Genomic DNA, 21607 nt, shown 5'->3' with positions numbered 1-21607 from the left:
GAAAAATACTTCACGAATCTGTTAAATCACTGTAAACGAAGGTTAGCGAATTGAGAGAACTCCAACGTAAGGGTGGAGGCCATTTTTTGTGGCGCACTTTTTCAATGGAGGCGCCCAGTTGCGGACGAAACGCCATTCGTTCTCGGTTCAGGTTCGCTTGTTCAGGTGCCCGTGTTCAGGATGGACATGTAGCAAAAGCTTGTACGATGCCGATAGGTGCCGGTCATTAAGCATTCATCTTGAGCAGAAAATCACATGCTCTAGAACGAAATCGATTTTATAGACCTAAATTGTCACGTTTGTCGTTTCGGAGTCGTCAAATAAAAAGTGCATTCCCAATCCTACTTTTGCTAGAAAAGAATCTGAACGCCGAAAAAGCATGCTCAAGCTTCGAACCATATTATGCTCAACGAAGGCAAAGCGGAGCGCTGACCGTGCTGATGTGCATCGCGTTTCCCTGCTTAATGCCTACGCTCATTAGACCGTCGTCGATCCGTTGCCGAGGGGTTTTTGCTTGCATTTCAGCCCCGGTTAACTGGATGTCCTTTTAGGTTTGGCCGCGTGCGCTACGAAGCAGCCAACTGGTGAGGCTTTAATTTGGATATCTAAATTTTTCCACCCGGTTGACGGTTCTCGGAGCGGCTGGATGTGCAGCATCCTTTGGGATGTAAGCGATCCCGGACTGTTTGCTGTGTGCCGTCGTAGCGAAGGTTGCGTTTCGATGAAGGAAAAAATGGATCCTAGGTTCACTCCGGCGTGACGAAAACCGATAGTAAAGCAGGATGCTTCCTTTTAATGGTGTTAGCAGTATCTGTTGGGCTGGTCGTTTTTGTAGCCACTTATGAAGCATTTCTGTAGGTGAATAACAAGCAGTACAGAGCTAGAAATACCAATAGGAGGTGGATTCGTTCGATTTATGCTCCGTACATCTTATCGCTTTTCATGGCTTTAATTTCCATCTAAGACATCGGTTAGATTTTTTATTCCAAAAATCAGGCATACGAAATTCAAGAACACAGCTTGTATATTTATTAATCTGTACAATGAAGTTATAAAACTTTCCTAACAATTTTTAGCGTTTATAATGTGTACCATCAAGTTTTCCATTGTCGCCTAAATGTAGGCAATACGCGTAGCTCCTTAAACACCTACAATAAAGATATATAGATTTTCTTTTTCCGAAACAAGTTTTCTTCGTAACAAGTTATCGTAACAGACCTGTTGATAGACTTTCGAGCATTTAGATGCGTTTGCTCCTAGAAAGCATTCGGGTTTCTTTCGTTCATTCTCACATCAATCGAAAATGGATCATCGGAAAATGATACATCAAAGCAGTGTTTCGTTCGACGGCTGAGAGCGTTGAATGGTGCTGCACTTCTTTCATTGGCTCTCTGGAGCCTAGCATCATGGTAGCACTTAACCAAAATCCTTAAACACACTTCACCGATTTGATCCAGCAGCCTTCCTTCGTATCCATTACCAATCGATCTTTCGACGCAGGAAACGCAGTGCCCCCGTTCGCCTAAGGTGCACCGCAAGGGGTGTTTGTTGGTAAATTTTAAATACGCTCACGTCCGATGCGGCACAGGGTTGTCGAGGAGCTATGTTTGGCTAGTGAAGCCTCTCTTTCCGGAACCGTAGCCGAAGCTTAAGCAAACAAAATGCGTATGTAGAACGCGTGCACAAACTAGCCGGATAGACGGCCAATGGTACAGATGTGGCTTTTGTTTATGCTAAAGTTCAGCAAAACGGGCATCCTGGGCGGGTCGGCACTCGGCAGCCAAACTTAACCACGCACCAGGTCGTTACTGGTCTGGAAAGTGGCGCTGCAGTAAGTCGGACAGAGCATTTCCTTGCAGTGCGCGTGTCCCACGGCCAGCCGGCTGTGGTTAAGTCTGGGCCTAGCCACAGCAACACGCATGCACACGCCACACATACACGCCAACTGCGGCTGCCGGAGCTGCCCGGTGAAGCCCAACGCCCTAGGACAAGGTCAGCGGACAGCGGTGGTTTCGGCCCTTCAAACGAAGGAGCGGCCGGTGCCGGAGTGAAATATGGATTAGGTTTTCCCGCCAGCACAAGGGAAGCCAGAATGCAGCCAACACACGTGCGCTTGCACCGCCAGTACGACTGCGTTGCGTGAATGGGTGGATGCGGCGAGGCCCTTCAATTGGACCATGAAATGCAACCACCCGAAGCGTAACCGTACCAAGGTAAACATCCGCACCTGCCAACTCTCGGGCAGTCCGACCCGACTGGGCCTCCGGTTCGATTGTTCTGCAGCGACCGGTAGCAGCTGCATCGGCTTCATCAAGTGGCTGGCTGGCTTCATTTACGTACTCGACTACCACTGTATGGGTGTGTGTGATGTTCCCTGCAGGATTGCACCGCCAAAACTTTCACTCCGGCCGGACAGATTAAAACGGAACTGTACCGCAATCCAGCACCCGAAATACGCTAAACGGTGCTGACGAAGTTGGTTCTGAAGGACGCTCGCGAGTGGTGGGAACGCGCAAAACACAAAACCGACGGGGGAATCCTTAAATGCGCCAAAAAACCCGGTCACAGCACAAAGAATGCCTGTCTCCAGTGTGAGCGGTTCCTTTTCCTCGCGTCAAGTGTACACTTTACATTGGCGTATAGTACGTGCCCCTTTCGAAACTAAGGGCGAGTGTTTGGAATTTTAACTCACACACTGTAAGTAATTGTTTTGTTTCGGGCTAGATGTTCACCAAATAACGGGCTAGAATTCGCGCAATTGACTCTGTTGAATGGTAGATCAAAAATCATTATCCAAAGTTGTTCTCGCTCGGATCCGTGCAATGTCGTCGTGCTTAATGCTGTAAGAGAAATCACTTCACCGAACGGCGAAGGACATCTGCAGTACGGCGAATGAAAAGAAAACGTGTAGCTAAGCACTTCGAGACCCTTGATAGGCTCGGAATTTTCCACCTTGCCAAATTGGTGACCTGTACTTCGAGTGATTCATGCTGATTGTAGATACTTGCAGAAAATGTGTGAGAAATGCAGTCCTAATATCGATGATGCAGTTTTTGAATGCTGTATTTCAACGACTTTTAATATTTTATAGCTATTCAAAGCTTAATAAAACCTGAAGATTTTATGGTAAAAGAATACTTTAATACGCATAAGAAATGTTTTGTTTTATAAGTTTCAGTCATTGAATATAGGATAAAGTTGAAAGTTGATAATACATTTTGATTAGATAACATGTAAAACAACCTTAAATAAAGCATTAAAAGTGTGATAAAATGATGAAACTTTTTATGTATTCGATACTTCAACATAATTAATTACTGGCTTCTATTTCTATAGTTAAGTTTGAATTTGTGTAAAGCTTAGGATAATAAATATTCAATCAACTTTTCTTTCGAAAAGGTCTTCCCACCTCTTTGTAGACCCCATCACCCGACTGCATGCATCCGCTAACGGTGTCGAGTAAGCGTCGTTCATGAGTGCATTTTCAGCAAAATTCCCAGCATCCGCAGTAACGGCCAGCGAAAGGAGAACGCACCTCTCATGGCGCGTAGCCAACAATGCGTACGACGGACGGAACTCGCGACCCGTTCGACGGGCGGCTATAAATTAAACGGCTTTCCTTTGTCCCGGAGCCGGTCCGCGCTCAGGTGATGGGGCCGCATCCCAGCATCGACTGACACGCGGTCACTTCCATCGAGAGACGATGCTTCGAAAGATGCTTCGCTTGCACATGCGCGGTCAGTTCGGCTCGCCAGCCAACCTGTTGCACTGTTGTTTTCCTCGTGGCTCGTTGGGTGTAATTGTGCCATTTGGTGCCGATTCGGCTCGAACACTAGCACCCGTTTTTTGGAGCAACAAACAATCACACTCGGATTGCTCGCGCAACGATTCGCAATTCTGTCGCGAAGGGGTGATACTTTTCTACAGTAGGCTTCGGATAAATCTGTCGACTGGCCAATGAAGCATCTAAATGCACTGAAATTAGCAGCTTGTTCTACGTGTAACTGATTTATGGAAGGGATTTTAAAACGAGTAGAATTAAAACAATAGATAACGAATGCGCCTTATCTTCTACCTTATTTCGTGTCGATTAATCCGCAACTCTCTGGAAGGTCAGAGAGCCAATGAGATTACTTCTAATCACTTTAATTTGATTGATCCATTTTATGCTGATAACATAATCACTAAAGCCGATAATGTATGTTGCTTTCATGAACAAGAACAACCAAAAAGAACAGTTGATTGTCAGAAGTGGGATTCGAACCCACGCCTTCAGAGAAGACTACGACCTGAACGTAGCGCCTTAGACCGCTCGGCCATCCTGACTTCGTGTTGGGTGGGTTATAGATAACAGAGCGAGTCAAAATAAATCCTATTTATGTTGCACTTGCTCTATCATCTAAAATTATCGCGCATGCGTCACTTGCGCGGTGCGAAACAAGCAACGCCCAAAATAGATGCCAGTGTGAATTAAACGTCGTTGACCTTCTATCGGTTTCTGAACGGGAAAAACGTTTGATTTGATGCACGACAAAGCGCTATGGATGTTTGGGAGAAGTGAGTGCAGTTTGCTTTCGAACTAAAAAGTGTTAAATGCACTTTCATCATAGCACGAAGGGAACCATGCAATCTCACCAAGAACGGTGTAGATCCTACTGCATAATATCGTCCATTAGTCTTCTCCGGCAAGTGCCCACTTTGCCTTATCTTATCGTACCACCTGGCAGCTCCCGGCATGAATAATGTCTACTGTCTTGAGCTACAGGAATAGAAAAAAACCAACAGCATCCAAACATCCTCAACACCCGAGTGCCCAATGCGGAAGCCCATCGCGTGAAGCGCACCAGCAGATTCATGGCGATGCGCGAGCGGAACTTTCCCATCTGTCCTGTGTGGCCGGTAATGCAGCAACAAAAAAAAAACCAGCACAAAATCGCACCACGATCGATCGCGAGGTGGGCACATTCTACGCATACTCCACCCGCGGAAAGCCCGCTATTTATGGTGCACGGTCACATCCCACTCGCCAGGGTGCAGTAAAGAACGGGCCCCGGGTTCGTTCTCCCCATTTCCTCCTAATCAACCAGCCGCAGCCGCTCGCGAAACTGGCACCCCAGAAAGTGCCCTGCGCGAAAGTGGCGCATAAACATCCGCCCGATCGCAACCGGTTTTTCCTTCGCCGGTGATCGTCAAGTGGTGTGCGGTGTTTCGTCGGAGAGGACGCATTTTCCCATCGCCTGTGACGCAGGAATGCGCGGGATGCGCGGAAAAGGGCCGCCACCTACCCTGGGTGGGGGTGGGCCACTCGTAGCGGTTTTCCAGCGGGTTTTCTAGTGACCGGGAAGCCTCGCAACGGAACCTGTTCGTCCACCTACACGTCCCGAGGGATGGACCGGCCAGATTTGAGGCCCACACGAATGAAGGAACCGTGTGGAACCGGGCCCAGCGGGAAGTGGGCTGATAAGTAAATAATTTCATCCATTTTCCTGGCGCGGTTTTCACGCGGCGGCACCCCTTTCACTTCGCTGCGGTGGTGCATTCTTTTCACCTCGTTGACCTGCCACCCGGTTCGCGATTATGCGCCTCCTTTCTGCCCTTCTGCAGGCTATCTTAGATGGCATCTCCTTCGCAGGGCTTTGCACGGTAAAATTCGGGCCTTTCGTGGGACAACGAACGCAGGAACAAAACGCGCAAGGGCAGTAAAAATAAACACGATTAGATGGCGTAAAAGGAAGCGCATCCACCGCGAGCACGGGCACACGTTTCGGTGGCGCGTGAAAGGACGCGAAAGCGATGGTCATCATTAGCATTAAAACGGCACTTTTCGGAACCGCCACGGAGCCGTTCGAATCCGTCAACGGCAATGGTGAACCAAAACTGCATCCTCCGTCGGCGTGCGGGCGTGGAACCGGTTCTCGCGCTTTTCCACCAAGTTGCCGGTGTTCGGGCGAAGTTGTAAGGGGGCGTTTTGCTTCTGCTTCTTCTTCGTCTTCTTCTCTAGGTGATGGCCCTCGGGGCCACCGGTCGACCACGCCAACGGGTTGTGTCAGGCCAGTGGGGTCAATGTCGGTGGGACCCCGTCGCGGGTCGAAACGTCAATCGTACAGCTGTTCGCGCGGGTCGTTAATCATGCGGGGCGTGATCCCGAGATGGACGGTGACAGCGGGAGTTGCTAAATTTTCGGTACCTTTCGCCTGTTTGCGATGCTGCGCTTTGCCGCCCTTCGCGCAGGTGACTTTTGGGCAGGGCAGGGTCGTGCGAGGCCGAGTCATTTCGATGCGCTGAAGCAACAGGTTCGGGGAATGCCATCGTTTGGAATGTACTGTGTGTTACATCAAGCAGGAGCTTAGAAGATGAGGTTATAACAAAACCGTTTGTTGCACCATTTCAACAGCCTTAGAGGAGATAGTATACAAGCTTCCTTTCTGTTTAAAAAAACATACATGGAAATTATTTGCATAAGGAAATATTTGAGATGTCACCATTTAGAGTCATATATTCCTGTATAACAATGAAATAAAATGAAAGCTTACAATTAGTAAAGAAGGTGTTAAATAAGCAACTGTTAAATTAATTCTCTCAGATAATATATGATACTAAAGTTAAATATGTTGCTGATAACGTCAAATCAAGTTAAAGTAGTATCCGAAATCAAAAGCAAGTATTAAATTATGAAAGGATCGTTTATTACAACGTATTCTAAAATTACTCATGAATAATCTTTGAAATTTCTTCTTTAATCGAAGATCGAGGATAACATCAATTATTATCCATAGGAAGTCATTTTGCATTCCTTGGTAACGATCAATATACAAATACGAGGATGAGATATTGGAGCAAAGGATCATTCGAAATTGATTCGTGTACTAAAGCCGCTTCAAGCACTTTGTACAACGAGCAACCAAAGGGAAACTGAATGCTAACCGATTCGATCATGCATCCAAAAGGAACGATCAATTGCGTCCTTGAGATGCGCTTTTAAAACGCTTACACGGAACAGCTCGTTTGAACACGCTCTATCTCTCTTCGTTTACTTCACCTCAAGAAGGGTTCTCGTGAGGATGGTTGGGCGTTCTATGCAAGCGCCCTTGCGAAATCTCACGCGAGCAGGACAAAGCGAGACATAAAGAGGGCACGTACTCGACGAACAGTTACACAAGATGCACCCTTGCTACTATCTGCACGGCAGCGATCGTGCGCCCTCGCTCATTCATGCAGACGATCATGCGCGAAACCATTTGCTTTTCCTGGTGTCACCGCCAACGTTCGCGGATGGGGCGTACGATTAGATGGGCTAAAGGTTCGCAACCGAGGCGTCTCCTACTCGGCCTTTCGGAGAGGTACGATCGATGCATTGATACGATGCAGCAGCTGGGAGTGGCGCACTTCTAAAGGTGCATCTTCGACCAGGACAGAGGTGTCAAATGATGCACTATTTTGGAAGAATTTCCTTCGCCAAATTTCATTTCCGTTACTTCTTTATACTCATGAATATCTTCAAACTGTTGGACTTCTGTTTTAGATGAAGAAGAGAAGTGACTTTGATCGATTTTTTCCACCAGAACGATGCTACATCTCTGCCACCAGTGAGAGGACGGAAAAATCAACTCCATCTTTCATCCCCTAAGCGATCGGTTCGCGATCGTCCGAGCTTTCGAGGGAGAGAGAGAAGATGCTGTGCTCTCGCGCTATGATCACTCTGGCTCTCACGCTCTGTCTCGCCTTCTCTCTTTGTCTGTGCTTTCCTCAAGCAAGTTGACTCCGACTTAAGCTCTCCCTTCGACAGAGAACACGAACGGCGCCTTGTACCGTTTCGTTTCGGCGGTCCGCTGTTGGATGCTGGATGAAACGAGCCCACACTGCCAACAAGCGTCTCTTTTCAGCCCCAAGACGTTGGACCACAGCACACGACGCCAAGACGCCCCGGCTCAGCTGGGCTCGGCTTTTTCTCAGCACTTTTCCACCCCAACACCATTGGGCTCGCGTTTCCAACCCTCATCAGCCCTCACGGCGTCGATCGACCGATCGACCGACTGACTGACTTCTGAGCCGACTAAACCCAAGCCCTTGCCGCTCGAAGGTTCGCCGCTCGCTCGATCGTGCAGCTCACCAGCTGCTGCGCCGCACCATCGCCATCACCGACCATCGGCCAGGGTGGGTTTGTTCGTTCGTCCGCCTTGCGCGCGCGGTTCGCGTGTTTTGTTTCGCGCTTTTCATTTTCAGTATTGAGCTGTCCCGCGCGACGGCAGGACGTGTTTCGCGTGAAGCTTGCAATTTGCAGCCGATTCGGTTCCGATTCCACGCGTTTCCCGCAACGTTCTCCGTCTCTCGTTTCGCTCGGCTCGAACGGTGACATCCCATTTTTTTTTCGGTTTCGTCCTCCCACCAAAATCCACCCCCGTTTCCTTAACGGGAAGCATCCTTTCTCAGCATCTTTCCCCATCCAAAAAAGAACGACGCGCACCCTTAACGAATCCACAGTCCAGTGTTCTCGATCGCAAAAGAAGGGTTCGTCGCTTGGACTCTCGTTGAAGTCACTCGCCACCGTACCGGTGGCTGGGGCCCGCGCGTGCTCTCGAAGGTCACCGTGGCGACGGTCTTCCCAGAACGCCGGGAGTGTCCTTCGAAAGTGGCGACTGTTAGAAACCGTGCAGCCCAAAGGCTTCTTCTGCGCTAGCCATTCGCCAGCGCCGCGCGGAAATTGGATGAAGGATGCAAATTTCCAAACCCGCGTAAATGCCCGCAATTGCGGCAATTAAAGTGTGAGTGCAGAGCGAACGCGAGGCGAACGCGCAAAGGCCTCCAACGCTAGAACCAAGAGGGCTGCGGCCGTTCGACTTCTGGTGGTCCGGGCATCGGGCCCCGTTCACGATTACTGTTATTATCGCGCGAATTAGGATCAATTTATGGTCCATTCCGGCACGAACGACGGCCAACCCGAGGCGTGTGTTGGGCGTGCGTGAACGTGCGCGTGTGCGTGAATGGAAGTGAACGGAAAAAGGGTTCGCTCCCGCGTGTGCAAGGATACGGTGAGGTGATCGATCGGGAGCACCATTTTAGTGAGCAAGCAGTAGTGGTGATCTTGCGCTCGTGACGTTCTTAGAACCAATTTGAAACCATTCCGAAAAGACAAACAGTGCGTGGGGAGAAAAGTTCCACACAAACCATGCCTCGGTAAAACTGTTCCGACTTGCACAACGTTAAGGCACGAGTAAGAAGCTCGAGAAAGAAAAAAAACATCAAACCCCGAGCCCGAGGACTGAGCTGAACCGCGCGTGTTTCTGCGACGCGATGTAAATAAAACACTCACTATCGATTAAGGCCAGTATTAGTGTAGTAAGGAATTCGCTAGATCGTAGTGTCGTGCGTGCGTGCGCCCCCTTTTCCCGCCCTCAAACCACCCGCTCACTCGCCTCGGAACGCACCTGAAGCCCAGCCAACCTGAACCGGAGCCGCCGCCCTGCAAAGCGCCCTCCAGAAAGCCTCCGCCAGTTCCAGTTCCGGTGTACGCTTGGTTCGCGCAGGCGTTTGTTGAGGGAACCAGCTGAGAAGAGGGGAGAGAGAGAGAGAGAGAGAGAGAGAGAGAGTAAAATAAAAAAAAAATACACCACACGAAGGTGGCCCTGTGGCACGCCCGGGGAACCTGTTTGAAAGGTACGGCACAAAATCGCACCGCACTGAACCAGTTGGCCGCGCAAAATAACGCGCCGCGTGAACACGGGCCGAGTGGGAGCGAATTAAAGAAACAAAAAAAAAAGGCCCTCACAACACCGAACCAGAAACTGCCGGCTGCAGCTGCAACCGTGGGGCCGTTTGAGAATAATAACACCGAGCTGCCTGTGGACCCGGCCCCGTACGGAAGGAACCAAGCCGTGAGGGGTGTCCTCAGTCGGCCAGCTCGCTAACCGGCTGGTCCCCGGGTAGAACGGGCTCCCGTTTCGGTTGTACCGGTTTTTCCGCACGCAGGCGATCGATCGGTGGTGCGCCACGTTCTAGCCAAGTTGCCGCCAGTTTGGCCACGTACGCGACGTACGCGGCCAATTAAAAGGGCATTAATGACAGCAGCGGCTTGCGAGTGGAACGGTTCCGAACGACCCAAAACACACTTTTGGGGTCCGGTGGCAGTGCCCTCTAGCGGATGACTCCCGCAACCAGTCCTCGGACCAGGACGACGGAAGGAAGTGATTGTGCGTGTGCGTGTGCGTGTGGGGGTGTGCCGATTCGTGACGACACAAGACCCAACTGACCCGACTGCAGTTCCGGTACCTGTGCATCTCGCAAGCCAGTTCGAAAAAGGGCCTCCCTGACGGTGAAGTAGTAGACGGAGAAGTGCTCACAGTTGGAAATAGTGCTCCCAGTGCCGTAGGTGTATGTGAAATAAAGAGAGAGAGAGAGAGAGCAAGAGAGAGAGAGAGAGAGGGGGAGTACGTGTGTGTGTGTGTGTGGGTTTGTGTGCTGGTGTGTATGTGCGTCGTAGAAGTGCTTCCTCAGAAGTCCCCAACGGATACCCATCTCAGAAGCTTCTCAGAAGCGAGTGTCGATGTCGAGACCTGTCGTTTGACGGGTCGTGCTCCACCGACACAAAACAACCCCTTCGCCTAGACATCGGAGGACCTTCCCGCGATCTCCCTTCGCGCCCCCCACACCCCACCCCCCGTTCCTTCTCTACCGCACTAGCCCGGCACGATCGTGGAACACTCTCCCGGATGTCTCGATGCGGCGCGGCCGCCATGACCGATCGCCACCGGTGACTCCGCCATCATCACCTTCACCGTCATCATCGAGCCGGACCGTGGATATCGTGGCCACCGTCCCCGCACAAGGATTATCATTTTGATACGGCGTACTGGAATTTTAATGGTTTACATGGTAAGTGCCTTCCCGAACGTCGCTCTATTGTGTCGTCGTCGTCGTTGTCGTCGTTGTCGTCGTCTATCGGCGCGGGCGACACGGATCTGCGGTCAAGGTTTTCACACACAGGGGCGCCATCCCATACCACCACCCCGGTGATGGTGAAAGGACACCGGAGCTAGGTGGCGGCCCGGTTCAGCATAAAATCAGTGCCAACCGTGCGGGGGTCGCCGGAACCTGCCACCTGTTCTGAAAGGAAGGGCCACGCGGACCTTGCGATTACGGAGCGATTACGCGAGCGCCGGTGTTCCTGGGCGCCCCCTTCTGCGATCGAACGGGCGCTACTTGCCCGTGCCGATCGTATGTGACAATAAAATACGACCGTCATTATTAGGTAGCGTTTATCGAGGGAATAAAAACCGGCGGCGCAAGCCAATCCGTAATTGACAATTGCCGCTCTCATTAGCCGGGGCTTGGGCTTTTGTCGTGCCGTTTTGAGGCTAGACGCCGCGTGTGTTGAGCCGTCGATTCGGCAGTCAGAACGCCGAGGGGCCTTGAATGGTGTTTGGTTGTCCGCCTGAGGATACGCTACCTTTTGGATGGTGAGTCTTGAGCCGCACAGTTGATCTTGAAATATGCATATCAATAATTGCGCCGAAGCGAACGTGTCACTTCCATTATGATGGTTTGATAAAGGAACGTACCGCACATGGCAGGTGCCTAGGTTCTAGCACCGAACCATGGTCGGCTGATCGGTCGATCCCGATGAAGGTTGAGATTTCGCAGAGCCGGACAGGTCCTTGCGGTGGTTGGTGCCTTTCGCTTGCAGGTTTAGACGCAACCAAAGGGTGTCTAGAGACGGTCGTTTCCCCGGGGGTGAATAGAGCCTTTCGCGCACTTGTCTGGGAGGGTGGTTGAATCGGAACAATCATTAATTTGCTATGGCCAGACAGGAACGGCGTTTATGGAGTGAACTGCAATAATATCGGTTCTTTAGTGGAGGCGAGTTGAATTCAGTGCGTTTATTTTTAGTATTTGTTGCTTATCGCACTTCATGACGAATGGTTGCAGTCGTTTTAGTGTAAATCACCATTTTAAGGAAATTTTGCACAGCGTCAAGGATAGATGTGATATGTGTTTGGGGTTTATTCTCGGCAAAAATAAGCTTGATCCTTATGCATGGTTTATTGCTTTAAAATAACTTATTGTCCTTTAACTATTTGAGACTTAAATAATAGCTTCATCTCGTTCTTTAACTACGTACGTCTGCCAACCAACACTAAACTGTGAAGTATGGTTTTTCCAGGATAACAGAGGAGGAAAAGGTTCCTTTTTTAAGGCCACATCGCACCGTAGTTGGAATGTGAATTTAACTAACAGCCCTATCAAATTGGTTAAACAAGGGATAGTTTTTATCTGAGTAAACGCAACGCCAGCACCGAGCATTAGCCAGCGATACGTGAGATCTAATCTCGCTATCTTTCCAAATAAAATTAGCTGTACGTACGAGTGGCACAAGAAGAACAAGCGTAATATAAAACGCCATTTGCGTCGCTTAGGGAACGGCCATTCTGTTTAAGAAGCCAAAAAAAAAGAGGAACGTAAAACGCAAGTCCCTCGCAAACGGAACCGAGCGACTTTACGAGCCCTCGCCGCCATAAAGCGTCCCAAGACGGCATATTAGCGAGGCGGTTTCGCTAGGCCTTTGTCGCAAACATCAGCTAATTGTTAGCAGGCAGACCGAGCCCGCGACCGTGGGGTTGAACCAGGCGGCATCTTAATCCACTGTTTACGCGCCCCATGCAACCAAACCCCAAGCGGAGCGCTTTACGGAAGGCGTTTGGCTCACACATGTGCCGGAGGAGAGCGAAAATAAGACGAAAAAAAAGCGAAAGGTGTGCCCGGGCGGTCGGAATCGGGGGCGCACAAAATCCGCCCAACCCAAACCCATTCAAACGGAACCGATCCGGGCCGAAAACGGGAACAGAAATCGCGCATGGCTGGGTGAGCTGGAAAAAGGCCACATCCCGAACCGATCCCAACCCGGGGCGTGATGTTGAGCGCACGTTGCCGCCGAGGATCGTCGTTGGCGTAACGCGAGCGACACGTTTTCGCATTAATTACATTAGAAGATGAATGTCGTGATTAGATTTTCGTATTCTTTTTTCTCTCGTACTCGCGCCCTCGTGGCGAGTCACAAACGACGAGAATTTGGTAAAGTCTCGGTTGCGGCGCCAACCGTCCGAAATCAAGGAGTGAAGACAAAATGGCGGTGCTTTCTCGTGCGATCGTGAGGTGACCCTTTTCGTGTGACTCAGCCATGGTGAGGGTGAGTTTTTTTGTGTGTGTGTGTGTCCTCTTGTGCAGTCGAGAGATGCTGGGAAAATCCTGATCAAATTTTAAAGCAAAAAAAAACGAGCATTCAATCGAACTTGAATAGCGGCTTTGCTGAAGGAGCCGATTTAGCCGGATTTAGTCAGGCACAACAACGCGCCGGTGGGATTGTAATCCCGTGTGCATTCATCGCTTCGTATGCAAACCAACTCGCGGGTGCACGGTTTTGGGGGTATTTTTTTATTCAAACTATGCTTTTTCTTTTCGATTTCGCTTCCACCGTTCTTCCGGCCATCCCACGTGGCCGTCGTTTATGAACGATTTCGGGGTCGAACACGAGACAGGGAGGAATTTTAAAAGGCTTTAGAAGGGGAAATTGATCGCACTGTGGCCTCATTAAGGGAAAGCGGATGGGTTTCGTTTTCCTTCGCTCGATTAGCCGCCTTAGAACACGTGTTCTAAGCCAACTGGGGCATCCTTCAGCACGTCCTCGACAATCCCAATCATCGAGCGGAATAAAACACACACTCTCACACACATGCTCCAAACCATCACCATCCTTTCGACCAAGGGCATAACATTGAGACGACTATTACGCGGCTCCATCAAGCTTGGAAGTGCGTGGTGTTTCTTTTTTTTTTTTGTGCTTCTGCTTGTTCTCCTTCGTCCATCGCACACCCCCGAAAAATCATTACCACGCCGAACCGCCCGCTGGCCGATGGATAGTTTCTCCTCCCACTGGGCTCGAACAGCGTTCAGGAGGCCGTTCTTCTTCCTTGGTGAGGTCTCACCTCGCTCTCGCCGCCCGAGCACCCCATCAAAGCGGGTCGGAAACTGTGTGCCCTCCTAAGTGACCATTAAAAATGACCTTTGCCTGGTGCGGTAGCGCTTTGGCTGTCGGTGTAGCTTGTCTAGAAGCAGGGTTGCACGTTGGGATGCATCGAGCCGGACGATAATGGGTGGATTGGAGTGGTGAGCGAGAAAAACACAAACCTTACCGTTGAGTCTCGCGCTGAGAGCGCTTGAAAGGGATGCCAAGGAAATGACAACTTTGGGCTCTAAACGGAGGGATGAGAAAATTCTTGTTGCAAGTGTTATTTTTTTGGGATATTTTTCGATGAAATAATCCCTCACGAGATATCAGTCAATGAAACTATCTTACAGACTTGTTTAATTTTTTTTTCAAGACATAAAAAACCTTATCAGTCTTTTGGTTTCATTTTAGAAAACCTAATGCAACGTGTGGCATTTGTGAAACGTAAAACGACCTAAAGCTTTCAGCGGAAATGTGCATTTTTGCATTTTTCATCAATTGAAATGTGCGCAAAATATTTGCAAACCTCAAAACTTCTTCCTTAGTGCTGAGCCTGCAACTTTTTTTTTCTCCCAAGCATCATCACATTTAAATTCAATCTGCCTGCGCCGAGAGAAACGTCACTTAAGAAAATGAATACGAAAGGTCAGCTGCCTGGCCAGCGTTCGGACGAAATATACAGCTGTTATCTGCAAGGAGGCTACCCGAGCAGATAGACATCGGCCTCCCGATTGCTATTAATCTTGCATTGCTAACGACTTTGTTGCACACGGAAGCCGAAAGGAAACAAATGAAGCCTCCCAACAAAAGCAGATGCGCCCTCGAGGCCCCTTTTCGTGTGTGTGTTTGTCTCCCTCCATAGGCCATAGGTTTTTTTTTCTTCTCTCGCTATCGCATTTGCAAACACAATTTCCATTCGGTCGCCCACTCAGGCACTGCACTTTTCCGTTCGCTCACCGTCATCCATCAGATTTGCGTTATTCGCAAAATATGTATATCGTCGTGCACCGGGCCCGGGCAACGGTGGGTCCATGAATATTCATACCGCTGACTTTATCGTCCGTGTGCTTCTTCTCCAGCCCAAACTGGGCAGCTCGACTCCGATCCTAGCCACCGGTAACTGGTTGATTTTGTCACACGAGCATGGCTGCGGCATTTGCTAGCTTTGCCACACGTCTCGTAGCGAAATTCGCGAGCTCGCAAAAATTGAGCATAGCCATCGATTTTATTGGTGGCCGTGCTTTTGTCGTTCGGGGTAGGCCAGTTTTCTTCCACCGTTGCCGGTTTTCTTTCGCCGCACACATTATCAACCGATCATGTCGTTGTTGTCGTAGCCCGTTGCAGACCTACCGGTATACCGTACCAACCTGCGCTGATAGGATTTATGAGGTATTAGGATGGGACTAATTGTGGTGAAATATTTGCCGGGAACATAGAGCGAAATTTATGCGCCTGTCGATGCGAATAATTCGCCTGTTAACAGGCAGCGATTTATGATTATCTGTTTTTTGTTAGTATTTAAGTCGTTAGTCTTTATCTGCGCCTGCCGGAATTATACCGTGGAAAGTGAATTTAATGATGGATTAAATGCACGGCTTGTAAGGAAAGAAAAATGTAAGCGACGAATGGAAATTAGAGGGATGTTCTGAAAGTCGAAAACTCTCCGTGAGATGGTTTAATTTTGAATGGCCAAATTTTGGCGCCGAAAAAGAAGCGCCCGCGAAGAGAAGAATCCTGTAAATTTTATGATGATCGCAGATCTCATCGAAAGAAAAGAAAAAACATCTTAAAAAAGTCATAAAACTCGCTGCCAAATTAATGAATGTTGAAATTGGATAGCTTTAACCGGTATTTAATGTCCTAGAGCCTGTTGGGGGGAGATGCCAATATACATATAAATAAAAAAAAAACATGAACACACCCTCCTGCATAATGCAACCGGTTGAGGATCTTCATCAACATCAATAAAATATTCCCTTCTAGCCGTTTATCACCCGCAATGTTGCCAGGCAGTCGATGCAATTCGGAGGCATGCGGCAATAAACAGCGAACAAAAAAATCTCCCTTGACTCTCGCGAACCAAAGCGAAGAAGCCAAAAATCATTAATCGATATCGGCGCAAAAAATCGCTTGTTTCGCTCCCGAAGGGGGTTGTCCCACACCAAACGTCCGAGGCTAGGCGTTGATGGCACTTATCGGTGGACGGAATAGGGCGATTTTGGGTGAGGTATAAAAATCGAAAAACAAAAACTCACGTCGCAACTTTTCGCCTTGACGGCTGCGTGTAAAAATTAGTATGACACTTTTTTTCCCTCCAGTTGGTCTCTCCGCGTGATGTGAGATGGATGTTTTTTGCTCTACAAAAAAGCCATTTTCTTCCATCGTACGCCCCCTCCCCCCCCATGACAGGGTGTCATCTTCGCGGCGACAAGGTGACCGAGCAACGCCTCAAACCTCATTACCAGCTCGCACCCATCCGCTCACGCAAGGGTAAGGCTCGATCGATGTGCGATCGAACGTAAGATCGAGCCAGTCTCAAAAGCTGGCAGGGATGTCGGGAAAGGGCGCAACGAACACAAAAAAAAAGAAGGCTGCACCCCCCGGTGGGGTGGGTGGGTGGTTGCGAATAGCTTCACCATCATAAGGGTAACTTTTTCCCAGGGCGTAGACGCAGAGCAAGAGCATCAGAGGAAGACATTGAGAGAGTAAGCAGCAAAGAAAAAAAAAACAAAAAAAAAACACGAGGCAGAAGAAGAACAGCGCCGCGGCAACGAAACGGAAAGCTTAACTCGTTTTTAATAAGCTAGAGATTTATGTAACCTAATGTAATTTTGGGACCGCGCGCGTCGTGCTGCACCCTTCCCAAGACCCCAAGGGCCCTATTGATTGATTAACGACACGCGGGAAAAAGGGCGACCCTGGTGGTGCGGGAAAAGTGCGGCCCCAAAACGACGAACGAAAGATCGCGGGGCGTGGGATCGAAGACGGGTTCGCGCGAACCGATCTCGGTGGCTAGATCGTCCCGGGGCTGAGCGCTGACGAGGGTTCACGGTACGGCAAGCATCGACGCGAGATCGGTGGGTTTTGGGACCGCGACCTATGCTCGGGGCGGTTGCTTGGGTTTGCCTCCTTTTACGGGGGTGGCTTGGGATGATGGGGAGCGTGCTGGCGCCCATCGCTCGGGCGGACTCATCACGAAGATGATCTTCCTTCACCGTGGACTGGGGCTGACACGATTTTGGGGTCCCGTTTTCCGATCGAAACCGTCCGTTTGGCCCGAAAACTGAACCGCCATCGAAAAAGGGTGGGAACCTCGTGGTCGTGCTCGTGGTTGTGTGGCTTTTTTTTTTTCTGTACTTTTCACGCTCGCTGCGCTGTCTCTGTCGTCCGGGGGGTGGCGAGGATTTCTTACCGCGAAATGTGACTCACGCCCTCGCCCCGTGGCGTGCGGGTCTCGAAAGCGGAGCAGAAGATTCGTATCTTAACGAACCAACAAACACCGGGACCACCGCCTTCTCTCGTGGGTTCGATGAGTTAGGTGGGCTGGGCCAGCATCAACACTGGAGCCGATGCACACACCGAGGCCCGGTGCCACTGTGAATGGAGTGACATTTGATAGCCGGCCGGTGAGCGATCGCTTCGAAATTCCAAAAACGTGGTTCTTCTCCGCTTGCGAATCACTCTGTCTTTCTGTTCTTTTTTGCCACCCCGTGTGACGTTGAAAGCGGCCAAAGTTCGGGGCACATAAACGGCTCAATTAACCTTCCCAAATATTGCGCCGCTAAACGGGCTGAAATCGGATACCGATTGGGTCGTTCATTTTCCAATCAACGTGCGGAAGGTTTTCACCGAGCGAGATAGAGCTTTCAGCCAGGATGCATGCTGATTTGATCGAGCTCGGCATCGATCTATCATTACGGCTCATTCGAGTGTCAATGCTGTGGAGAGGGCGACGTTATGAAACGTCGATAATTAAATTTTCCATAAAACCACCTTAATTGCTCCTTGCGGTGATTACCAGAAAGCCTTCCGCGGTGGGAACGAAACAATCTGCGCGACCTTCGGATTAATTTTCCAAACAACCGCCAGCGGTAAGAACACATTAGGAAGGAGATTTAAACCGAAACCCACCTCGAGCAAGACGTCAAACGGACGGTATTAATGAGCCCACTAAAGTGATCGTAAAAGCTGCGTATTGCGTAAAACCGTCGATCAAACGCGGGCAGAATAAACCACCGCGTAGGTGACGATGCGTTAAGATGATTTACCTCCGGTGCGGTGGGATAAACCACGAGCTTATCGTTTACGCCGATGAAACAATAATTGACTTGTCTGACAGAGTGTTGGATGGCGAGACAATGGAAATCACCCTCAAATCGCTGCGGCCAGGAAAAAGGTAATAATCTCCAAGGGTTTTACATTGGCTTAAGATAATGAATAATTGATCGGCCGTCGTCGTGGCGGAAGCAGCAATTAAGCGTGCTCAGCCAGCATGTAACATAATTCTTAACAGCCACAGCGGTGTGTAAATGCTCCGTTTGATTGACAAATTATGCGGATACATTTGGAGGGAAATGTGTGGAAAACCCCAGCAAGCATAGGTGATTTAACAAAAACAAATGTTTCACCTTCAACGCCACCGAGCTCGTTGAGGTTGAACCGTTTCCCAAATGCCAGTACGTTTCGTTTCGAGCATCGAGCTCACCATGAAAGTAAAAGTCCTCCGATCATCCCGATCCGCGAGGTTTTGCGCTCTGTCGGGGTGAGATCGCTAGAACACACCCTGCATTTTTAGCCGGGAGCCGCAAGACAGCGCCCCGACTTTACGCGCACGTACGGCTCCTACGCGTGGCTGGGCTGAATAATTCATTAGAGTAAGTCATTAAATTTAAATCCTCCGCTAAGAACGGCGTTCCGTTGCAAGGCGAGGTAACATCGAACGTACAGCGACGAAGCAAAGTAAAAAATAAAAATAAACACACAAAAAAACCCGGCGCACAAAGAACTGTGGCACGTAAAAAGCCATTACGACACTTTAAGCGGCACAACGCCAGCCGAGGCGCGGCGCAATCGCAGAAGGAAGGATAAGCAGTTGGTAGGGATGGTGGACAGATATATGAGACGATTTAATTTACTTCGCCTCTTAAACGCGCAAGAGCGGCTTGTGGGCCTTCTTTTTTGTCGTTCTTTTGGCGTGTCTTGCCATTGATGGTGGGCAAGGTTTTCGGATGGCAGAACGTCGAAAGACCAGCTTCAGCTGCACTTGTCCGAGGATACCCGTACGATTTGGTCATACGTGTGTTTTTTTTTTCGGGTTTCACTCGACACCATTTGATGGTCCCGCTCGGGTGGTGGGTTGGTAATAATTTTATAATTTAACGACAGGCGGAAAACGCCGAGACCCTAACGCACGATAAGTAGTGTGACACTGAGGCCACACGCACGAGTGTAAATGATCGCGTGAGCGGAAAGAAACGCCAGGCAAGTCAAGGAAAACACACACTCAGAGGGTTGTGAAGAAATGTGCAGGAGAAGAGACATAAAAAACACGGAAAACGCAACCCACCGAATGGCATCTCGAAACGACTTCGCTAACACTTTTATGACAGCCGGTGACAGGTATTATGACAGGTTCATCATAAAGATATCAATAATAATTATACGCAGCCGTTAAAACCGTCACCCAGCGTAGCGAATGGGAAGTGGGACTCATTTGCAAGCCTTCCCAGTGATGTCAACCCTATCGGCATCGAAAATCGATCGCACCACCAGAGGGCGCTGCTGGCGTGAGTTTTTTACGCGAGGATCACTGGAGTTAGAGTTAGAGAAAATGGCCGCAACTGTCTGGTTTCCGCCCAAACCGGGCACACTTTGGCGAACCGGCCACGCACGCATTCCATTAACTTCTCAGAAAGCTCATACCGCCATGATCACGTGGTTTTGCGCGAGTACTTCTGGTGCGCGTGGCCGCGTGTGCGCCTACCGTCGGTGCTAAAACTTTCATCTCTGATAACACCACGCGCCCTAAAGTGGGCTGCAGGGGCAATCACGGTGCGCCATTAGGGAGCGTGCGCTTGCGGCCCACCTGCTGTGCGCCATATTAACGAAAACGATTAAGTTATAGCCAATTTAGAGCAATATCGCTGGGGCTGTCGTGAGCTGCCGCTAGCCAAAGCGATCCCAAAAACGGACACACGGGAGACAGCTGCATGATAAGTGATCGGGACCGGTGCTACCGGCAATTTGCCGTCCTTCAACGGGACGGTTCCTAGTCGGTCGTCCGAATGCAGTACGTCTACAAAACCTGGCCCAGCCCAGAACAGCGCCTAACTTCGCGAGTGTACGCGGTCTGCCTCCGATCGATTGTAATCACGACGCGCGAGCCCGCCGAGAGTGTGGGGAATTAAAAACACACTGGCTGATTAATGTAATTTGATTTTATTTAATTAATAATAGTTTCATCGAGCTATCGGGCGGCCATCGCTCGCAGCTCGGGTGTGCCCTTTTTCGCGGCATTAGGCGCAACCTTTGGCGGATCCGTTATCTGTGGGTTCAGGCGCGTCTCATACGGACCACCTTCTTTCCCGGTCTCGAAGGAAGGCTTGCGCAAGGCTCGGAGGGATATTGCTGCGACCATCGCGATTGGAGAACGAAAGAGTGGTGAAGTAAAAGAAAAAAAAAACGAAGTAACCGCAACTTGCCGCCACCGCTCGGTAGCGTACGGACCTGACGTGTGGACCCAGTCGGTGGCTCGTGGTCAGTTTGGTTTCATTTTCCCTTCCTGCTTGAAACGTGCGCTAGCGCGTGTTCGTTCTCGTTCGGACCGGGGCGGCTTTGCGGCGTTATTAAATCCCATAAGTGATTGATTTGGCTTTTATGGTTTCGCCGCCACACAAACACACATGAGCGGTAGAGCTTTGGTCCGGTGAGCCTTCGTGCGATGGCGCTGATGATCGCGATGCTGGCAAAAGCACACGTTTCTTGCCGGCCCGAATCGGTTTGATCGCTCTTGGGTCGTGCAGTGCATGTGCAGCGAACGAGGAAGGAATGCTGTGGTTATCTGTTTGAAATTTTGCGGTTTCAAATGACGATCTGCTTCGTGGGCGAGTTTTCCACGGCTGGCAATAAGGGCAGGAAGAGCTGGATCGAATAATTGCTAAATTGCTTTCGTACTGCTTGTTGACACGTTCCCTTAAAAGGGCTTTTTTTCTACATTCCTCCAGTTTTTCCGAATCAAAAGCTCACAACTGGTTTTATTAGATGACTTTTTTGTAGCCTGGAAAAGGTTAGAGTTTATTGACGATCGTTCTTTTTTATTTTAGGAATATCATGCTTGATTTAATTAAAAACACTTTTAATTAAATTGCACGAAGACTTTTTTTCTTATTAGTAACCGTGATTTCCACTTCAAACGGTTGCAAAAAAGATCTATAACCACCCCCTCGGTGGAAAGCATAATTTCAGTCAAAATACAAACACCACAGCTTTCGGCTAATATTTGAGCAACGAAACAGGCAACACCAACCGTGACTGATTAAAAAAAAAAAATCGCCACACAACCCAAACCGTTCTCGAAAACCTGCCCGGTGAATGTGAGCACCATTTTTC

General features: G+C 49.6%; 1 non-coding gene across 1 annotated transcript; it reads right to left on the bottom strand.

Moving 5' to 3' along the window:
- Positions 1–4243: 4243 nt before the first annotated feature.
- Trnal-cag (transfer RNA leucine (anticodon CAG)) lies at positions 4244–4326 on the bottom strand. Its single transcript has one exon. It is a non-coding gene; the product is annotated as a tRNA-Leu (tRNA).
- Positions 4327–21607: the final 17281 nt, after the last annotated feature.

The sequence above is a fragment of the Anopheles nili genome, chromosome 2 (assembly GCF_943737925.1).
Source record: "Anopheles nili chromosome 2, idAnoNiliSN_F5_01, whole genome shotgun sequence".
NCBI lineage: Eukaryota > Metazoa > Arthropoda > Insecta > Diptera > Culicidae > Anopheles > Anopheles nili.
This window is presented reverse-complemented; position numbering and strand designations above follow the sequence as displayed.